At 46.4% G+C, this 9,023-nt stretch overlaps 1 long non-coding RNA gene across 1 annotated transcript; it reads right to left on the bottom strand.

Annotated features, from left to right (window-relative positions):
- Positions 1–8,139: 8,139 nt before the first annotated feature.
- Positions 8,140–8,442, bottom strand: LOC147855502 (uncharacterized). The gene is made up of 2 exons (XR_015530816.1): positions 8,232–8,442; positions 8,140–8,174 (listed from the first exon to the last, which is right to left on the bottom strand). It is a non-coding gene; the product is annotated as an uncharacterized LOC147855502 (long non-coding RNA).
- Between the last annotated feature and the right edge of the window lie 581 nt (positions 8,443–9,023).

Genomic DNA, 9,023 nt, shown 5'->3' with positions numbered 1-9,023 from the left:
TTTATCTCACTCTCCTCGGTGATGAGCATCAACTCCTCTTCACTTGCCGCAATTGCCGTCGTTCCCTTCCGGTCCGGCCCCCTCTGGTCTTTACCGTTCCGGTCTGTACCGTTCCGGTTCGGGGTTTGCTTCGAATCAGTACCGTCGGTTTCCTTGTCTTTACGGAAATGCCGACAGTTCTTTTGGAAGTGTCCCGGCTTGCCGCAATAGAAGCAAGTAGGCCTCCCCCTTGACTTTGACCGTGTCCCCGACTTCTCCCGGTTCTGGGGACTACGGTTTCTATATCTTCCGCGTTCCGATTCGGTAAGGAGCGCTTTGGAGTCGGAGCTCGTATCTTTGTCTTTCCGACGAGCCTCCTCATCTAGCAAGCTCGACTTGACTCTTGCTAGGGATAACCGTTTTCCTTCCGGCCCGGCGTTGCCCAAAGTGACAACCAACGTCTCCCAGCTATCCGGGAGGGAACCGAGCAGGAGTAGTGCTAGGACCTCATTGGCAAGAGGTACTTCCAATGACGTTGCCTGGTGAATCAGCCCCTGGAAGGCATTCATATGCTCCGCCATGCTGAAGCCATCTTGGTACCGGAGTCTTACTAGCTTCCGGAATACCGACACCTGATTGACAGCATTTTTGTTCTGGAACATTATGCCGATCTTCTCCCAGAGCTCATGAGCCTTGCTCTCTTCATTGAAGTTGTTGTACAGGCTCATGTCGATGAAGCACCGTATGTACGCCGTTGTCTTCATGTGCATCACCTCCCATATCGCGGCGTCGATTTTGTCCGGTCTCTTGTCCCCGAACTGAACCGGCAGCCAGAGGTCTTTAACCACGAGCATGTCCCTCATCTTCGACTTCCACACTGAATAGTTGGAGCCGGTGAGCTTGAACATGCCGCCAAACGATTCGTCCATTTTCTGTGTCGATTTTGCTCTGATACCACTTGTTGAGAACTTGACGTTCCTTATGTCCGACGCTCGGCCACAACCGAGATTCTTTTCATACACAGAAAAACAGGTAATGAAACGCGACACAAATGAGAAGAAATGGTACACAGGAGGTATATGTGGAAAACCCCAAGATAGGGGAAAAAACCACGGCAGCACACAAGCTGCAAACTGTCACAATGTAGAAATATACAACAGTGAGATCACTGAGGCAACGACCTCGTGCTCTCAGATCTTCGCCACAGGCGGCGGTTACAACAGAGGCAACGATCTCGTCTCTCTCTCTCTCTCTCTCGGTGTACAGTTACGCGCTCTGATTTCTTCTTGCACCAACAAGGAAGAATAACAACAAAAACGACTACAACTAAAAGTTTGCCCTAAGTCATATTTATACTAATATGACTTTTCGGCTATTTACAAATGTAGCCTCGATGGGCTCCATCCGGCTCTCCGCAGTCGGGTACTCCTCATCCGGTTCATACCGGGCCTACACCATCCGACTCTCCGAAGTCGGGTACTCCTCATCCGGTTCATACCGGGCCTACACCATCCGGCTCTCCGTTTCGGCCTCGGCCTGTCGGCCTCGGCCGAGTTTGTTCGTCGGCACTGTTCTTCTCCCTTCCCATCCGGAGGGACCTGTCTACCAACAAGTCACACCACTACTCTCTACACATTAACTATGTGTCATAGAATCATATTCTATGACACATAACTAATGAGTTACATATTCCCCATGACTATGAGTCTTCACATTCCCCAAGAGAGAGAGAGTGGTTGTTGTAAAGTTAATGAAGAGAGAGGGTGACTCTATATAAAGCACCCTCCTCATACTTCATACTAAGTCGATTGTGACTCCTTGTAATGCTACATTTTCATTTCTCATTCTACTTGTGAATATACATCTTCTTCTTGAGTATTTCATTTCTCTACCTTATCTATCTTGTGTTTCTATTCTCTTCTCTAATTCCTCTCACACATACACATAACACACATCTCTTCCGCCACACAAGAATCATATCCGATTCTTTACATGGTATCAGAGCGATTTGGTAGCTCGATCTAGCCCACTCGCCTCATCGTGATCGTGTGTTGTGCTCTACACCGACGTTCAAGAAGAACCGGCTCATCGCTATCGTAGTGCGACTACATAGCTGGTGTTCGAGAGAGAAGGAAAAGGAAAGAAGGAAGAAATCTACATCGACAATGAATACTCAAATGGGGAGCGCTCTCCCTAGCGAGCAGTTGGATCGCAACAACTTTGCATCTTGGGAGTACAAGATGCACCAATATCTTGTCGGCCAAGGCTATTGGAGCTACATCAAAGGAGCACAAGAAAATTAGCCCAACCCGGAAGACGCCGACTATGCAACGTGGGAGCAAGCGGCAAGCCGAGTGATGTATTGCTTGGCGACATGTGTTCACGACCACATGCTCGGGTACATTCGAGAAACCAAGACACCGAAGGAAGCGTGGGAGAATCTACGAAAGATTTTCGCCGCCAACACTACCTCGAGAAAGCTTCAACTCCGCCAAGAGTTGAATAATATCCAACAAAGGGATATGTCTATCACAAGCTACACCTTGAATATCAAGGAGCTTTGTGATTCTCTCGGCTCAATAAGTGTAAACATGGAGGATGACAAGATGGTGCAAATATGCCTCGGCAGCCTTGCACCAAGATTCGGCGCGATGCGGACCGCCGTACTCACACTGGAGAATCCGCCCTCGTTCTTCAATCTTCAATCCATGTTGTTGGTCGAAGAAAACCATGTTCGAACAAGGAGTAGTGCCTCGGATGGCCAAATGCTCTACACACATTCGGACGGAGGAAGAGGACGCGGTCGTGCAAGAAGAGGTCGATTCGGCCAAGGACGAGGCGGACGAGGCCCAACTTACGAAAACAACTCGCAATTTCGGTATCAAGACGGAAGCCATCGAGGAACCTTCGGAAGAAGGGGGAGCTTCCATTCTGGTCCGAACTGACAAAGGTCGGTCGAATGTAGATATTGCGTAAAAATCGGCCACCACGAAGAAGAATGTCGTAAGACGATACGCGAGTCGGCTTCCACTAGCCGACAACTCACCAACTACGCCATCAACTCCGACTATGACAATCGCGGCGGAATGTTCGTGATGAGACATAGAGCGAATTCTATGTCAGCCTCTACTTCTACTAGTGCCTCCAGTCCGAAAGACGTATGGTTCGTCGATTCTAGTGCCTCAAACCATAAGACCTCGCATCAAGAATGGTTCCGAGAACTTCGAGAGCCGGACCGACCCGGCTATGTCGAAACCGGAGACGACACTACGCACCCGATTCGGCACATCGGCAATGTTCCGTTCGGAGAAGAAGGTAAGCAAACTTACATTAAAAATGTCTTGCATGTACCAACTATCACGAAGAATTTGGTCTCCATCGGCCAAATTGTAGAGCAAGGAATGCAAGTTCGATTTAATCAAGGTGGTTGCTTCATCAAAAAAGAGGGCCGACTCATCGCTCGCGGACAAAGAGAGGGCCGAATGTTCATTCTCGACTCACACGAGATGAAATCGGCCATGTTCACAAAGGGCATGAAAGCCGATTCCGACATAGAGTTATGGCACAAGCAGATTGGCCATATCAACCTCCAAAAGCTCAAGGCAATGCAATCGAAAGGAGTCGTCATCGGGCTCCCGACATTGACAGAGAAATAGATTGAAGGCATGTGTGCCGCTTGCCAATTCGGCAAGCAACATCGGCACCCATTTCCAAAGGAGCGGAATGTGAGCAAAGGCGTACTCGACGTAATACATTCCGATGTATGGGGTCCGGCTCAAACGGCGACATTCGGCGGAAGTCAATACTACATGACCTTCATCGACGACTTCTCTAGGCACACTTGGATCTACCCAATGCGACAAAAGAGCAAAGTGTTCGGACACTTCCAAAAATTTAAGAATGAAGTCAAGAAAGGCACGGGCCGACATGTATGATGTCTTTGGTCAGATGGAGGCAAGGAGTACTTCTCCAACAAATTTTCGGTGTTTCTACGGAAAGAAGGAATACGGCGAGAGTTTTCATGTCAACATATGCTACAACAAAATGGAGTGGCCGAACACAAGAATCGGCACATCCTCAAAGTGGCACGGGCTATGCTTAACGAAAAGCACATGCCAAAATCGTATTGGGCGGAAGCAACTAACACAGCCGTCTATCTTATGAATCGGTGTACGACATCGGGTGTGCACTAACTTACTCCACACGAGAAGTTCTTCGGAAAGAAGCCGGACCTATCGCATTGTCGGATATTCGGCTCCATTGCGTACGTGCACATCCCCGACGAGAAGCGTCAAAAGCTTGACCCGAAGACGAAGAAATGTATCCTCGTAGGATACTCACTGGAGCAAAAGGGGTACAAGTGCTACAACCCCTCAACTCGAAAATCTCGAGTAAGTCGAGACATTGTTTTTTACGAGTCCGCATCCTGGTACGCACCAGAGACAACCTCGACCCGGAATCCGCTGAACAAGAGATAGAGGATGAAGATCACTTTACACACATGTTCGAAGAAAGTCCGATCACGACCCGACTGAGCAGACCACAAGAACCCCCGAGCGATCAAAGCACATCTCGGCCGAGTCTGAAGATGGACAAAGGGAAGGTAAAAATGCTGGAGTATGAAGACGATCACTTCGACGGCAACGAATCGACTCACTCCCTCGATAGTGAGTTCGAAGAACTTGAGATGCGAACAAATGGAGTGGAGAACGCCGTAGTATCCGCAAACCAGAAGCTCCGTCGATCCGCCCGTGAAAAGAACCCCGTAAGCCGATTCGGCCACAACGATTATATGGCATTCCATTACGCCTTTATGATGAAGGTCGCAACAGTACGCGAGCCGGAAACCTCTTCCGAAGCCATGGAGGACCTGCAATGGATCGAAGCAATGAACAAGGAGATGCATGCACTACGCAAGAATGACACATGGGATCTCGTTCCCCACTCACCGCATAGGAAGGCGATCGGATGTAGATGGATCTACAAGGTGAAGTATAATGTTGATGGCTCCATCAACCGCTACAAAGCTCGACTCGTAACAAAAGGATACACACAAACACATGGCGTCGACTACGAAGAAACATTTGCCCCGGTGGCAAAGATGACGACTGTGCGGACCGTAATTGCACTCGCGGCGGCTAAAGGGTCGCACCTCCACCAAATGGATGTCAACAACGCCTTTCTTCAAGGCGAATTGGACGAGGAGGTGTACATGGTACAACCACCCGGCTTTGAATCGCGCATTCATCCAAAAGTCGTATGCCAACTCAAGAAACCTCTCTACGGCCTCAAGCAACTTGACTTGCCAAGCTTGAGGGGGAGTACAAGCGACAACCAGATACCGTCCGAACCGGGTACGAGCCGAAGCGGACACCGGAGATTGTCCGAACCGGATACCAACCGAAGCGGACATCAATCGAAAGGAACCAACCCGAGTTGAGCTTGAGGGGGCATGTTGAGAATCAAGCTCAACATAGCACAACGTGTGAACACAGCTTTTGAGAATCTATGATTATTCAAAGGTCAAGAGTCACACCACTACTCTCTACACATTAACTATGTGTCATAGAATCATATTCTATGACACATAACTGACAGGAACTACGCGCTCCTAATGAACAACGCTCAGCCACAACCAAGCTTAGAATCAAACACAGAAAACGGGAATGAATGCATGACACAATGGAGAGAAGAGTACACAGGATGTTTACGTGGAAAACCCAAACACGGGAAAAACCACGGCAGTCCACTGACTGATAACTATCACTATGTAACAATATACAATGGATGAACACAGAGGCAATGACCTCTTGTTCACTGTCTTCGCCACAGGTGGCGGTTACAACAGAGATACGAACTCATCGTCTCTTTCTCTCTCTCTCTCTCTCTCTCTCTCTCTCTCTCTCTGTACACTGTTGCGCTCTAATCTTGCGCCAACAAGAATGACAACAACCTACTAAGTTTGCCCTAAGTCATATTTATACTAATATGACTTTTCGGCTATTTACAAATATAGCCCCGATGGACTCTCAGAAACATATTTACGAATATGTCCCTTCATCCGGTGAGCACTCCTCACCGGGCCTGCATCATCCGGCGCTTTCCGGGCACTCGTCATCCGGTTCTCATCGGGTCTTCCGTAGCCGGGTACTCCACATCCTGTTCTCACTGGGTCTTCCGTAGCCAGGTACTCCACATCCGGTTCTCACTGGGTCTTCTGTAGCCGGGTACTCCTGATCCGGTTTAGGCCTCGGCCTATCGGCCTCAGCCGAGTTTCTCATCAACACTGTTCTTCTCACTTCCCATCCAGAGGGACCTGTTTCCTAACAATAACTAATGAGTTACATATTCCCCATGACTATGAGTCTTCACATTCCCCAAGAGAGAGAGAGTGGTTGTTGTAAAGTTAATGAAGAGAGAGGGTGACTCTATATAAAGCACCCTCCTCATACTTCATACTAAGTCGATTGTGACTCCTTGTAATGCTACATTTTCATTTCTCATTCTACTTGTGAATATACATCTTCTTCTTGAGTATTTCCTTTCTCTACCTTATCTATCTTGTGTTTCTATTCTCTTCTCTAATTCCTCTCACACATACACATAACACACATCTCTTCTGCTACACAAGAATCATATCTGATTCTTTACACACATCAAGACATGTGAGTGTTCTTGTAGTTGTGCCGTAGTCCTACCCCTAGCTCTAGAAAAGCTTGGAGGGGATTCTTTCCCACATTACCAGCTGGGCCATCAATTGCTTGGTGGTCCTAAAAAGGTGGTATGTATGGAAGAGGAGCTACTTCTTGGGGTTCCCATCCATAATGTGCTTTGGCAAACCAATGGTGGCTTGAGTGTTACGGGCATGACCATATAATATCCCGTGGTGAGAATGTATCGTAGTATTCTATACACGTGGATAAAGTGTGAGGGTTATATGTTACATGCATGACCATATAATATACCGTGGTGAGCATGTACCATAGTATTCTATACATGTGGACAAAGTGTGAGGGTTAAACGAGAGTGTAAAGATTACTACGGCACATTTTCACCACGGGATATTATATTGTCCTGCCCGTAACATTGGGGAATTCATGGGGTAGTTCGATGTTCTTTAAATTGGGGAGCACTAACCCCATTTTCAAAATGTGGTGTGGCTAGAGCCAAGGTCATACTAATTTGTAGAATCATAGTGACTTTCCCACAAACTAGAGCGGAGTCTAAATTCTAGTAACCAAACCTGCTCATGATGTTAGATAAACAAACATGAGGGCTAGCGTTGAACTTCTCGTCCATAGTACCGATGGCACCTAACAAGATGAGTAGTAGTTTTGCTAGTCACACCTCTTTCAAGAAAAATGCAAACACAAGGCAAAGGATGTTCTTCATATGCAAGAGCCTTAGATGATAGAATTCTAGGAGTTCTATGGTGATGAGATCCCATGAAAACATTCTTTGAGTACCATCATAGTGTCCTAAGTTCTATCGTGATCCCATGAAAAGTTATTTGAGTACCATCATAGTGTCCTAAGTTCTATCGTGATGAGATCCCATGAAAAAAATCTTTGAGGAACATTTGTGGTATGAGTTCATACCACTATTGCCTTACCAAAAGAAAACTCTTTGAATTCTGTACTGTTGAACTCAAAATGAAAGCTTATTGCAAGAGCTCAACAGAAGGTTTGTTGAAATGAGTGTTACGCAATGAAATGGCCTAAAGCTTTAAGGGGTTGATGCACTACATATGAAGCACACAAAAGATATGGCCTTGACTTATACTAGGTCTGAATCAAATTCCATTGAGATCAACCTCAACCAATGGACAAACCCACCCATCGCAATTATGGGATAGAAAAACTTTGTCTTGTTGGAGTTGTTGTAGCATGGTGATCAAAAGAATTAAGCAAAAAGTTTCTTTGGTGGAATATGTAGTCATGTTGTTGTTGGTGCCAAAGACGGAATATGGATCTACTATATATTTCAAGAACTTAATTGATTTGATTTTTCAAAGCCACTCTTTAATTTGATAATCAATCATGCATATGATTAGTTTGGAATCCAAAACTAAGTGACGACATTCATCAGGTTTCTTTTAAGAATTACTAGTATCCTACAAGATTTGGTTGAAGAGAGAGAGAGAGAGAGCACCATCTAGTATTACAACACTTGAGAGGGGTTACCTTGCCACATAACTACTAATGAAGTGGATATAAAAAGGGTTGTATTATCATCTTGTTTAAATAACAAACATAAATTTCTGACAAAATCTAGTATTACAACACTTGAGAGGGGTTATCTTGCCATATAACTACTAATGAAGTAAAAAGTACATGGAGATAGCAAGGGTTGTATTATCATCTTCTTTCAATAACATACATTTTTGACAAAATCTAGTATTACAAGATTTGAGAGGGGTTACCTTGCCATATACCTAGTAATGAAATTAGTGGATATAGGAAGGGTTGTACTATCCATCTTGTATTAATAACAAAGATACATTTCCAAGAGAGAGAGAGAAGCTAATGAAGTAAGTGGAGATAACAAGGGTTGTATTATCATCTTGTGTAACAAACATACATTTCCGACAAAAGAGAGAGAGAGAAGAGGAGACTAGTTAAGATGGGTGAAGGTGATCTACATCCCGAATTGTGGCTGCAAGGTAAGCACAGTGGCAAGGGCGTGGGGGTACGACGGCGACACATGGAAGTGGAAGCTCTGTAGGATGGCGGCCAACACCGTCTTCGCCTCCATCATCGCGAAACCCTGCCCGATACAAACCCTTGGTCCTATGGAGAATGGGAGGTACGCCCCTAGCACCCAACATGCCTTGGCCACCCCTCCCTCGAACAGCTTCGGCCGGAACTCATCTGTGTCGTTCCCCGAGTACTCTGCCTCATGATGCCACATGAGCACTGGCAACACTATCTCCGTCCCTGACAATATCACCACTGTGTCTTCCTCCTCCACTCCTCCTAGCCTCGTGTCCTTCTCCACCATCCTTATCATCGCCACGACCGGCGGGTATAGTCTCATCGTCTCAT

The sequence above is a fragment of the Azolla caroliniana genome, unplaced genomic scaffold (genome assembly GCF_043228905.1).
Source record: "Azolla caroliniana isolate FFs.n. ecotype wild unplaced genomic scaffold, voAzoCaro1.0.p SCAF_14, whole genome shotgun sequence".
Lineage (NCBI taxonomy): Eukaryota > Viridiplantae > Streptophyta > Polypodiopsida > Salviniales > Salviniaceae > Azolla > Azolla caroliniana.
This window is presented reverse-complemented; position numbering and strand designations above follow the sequence as displayed.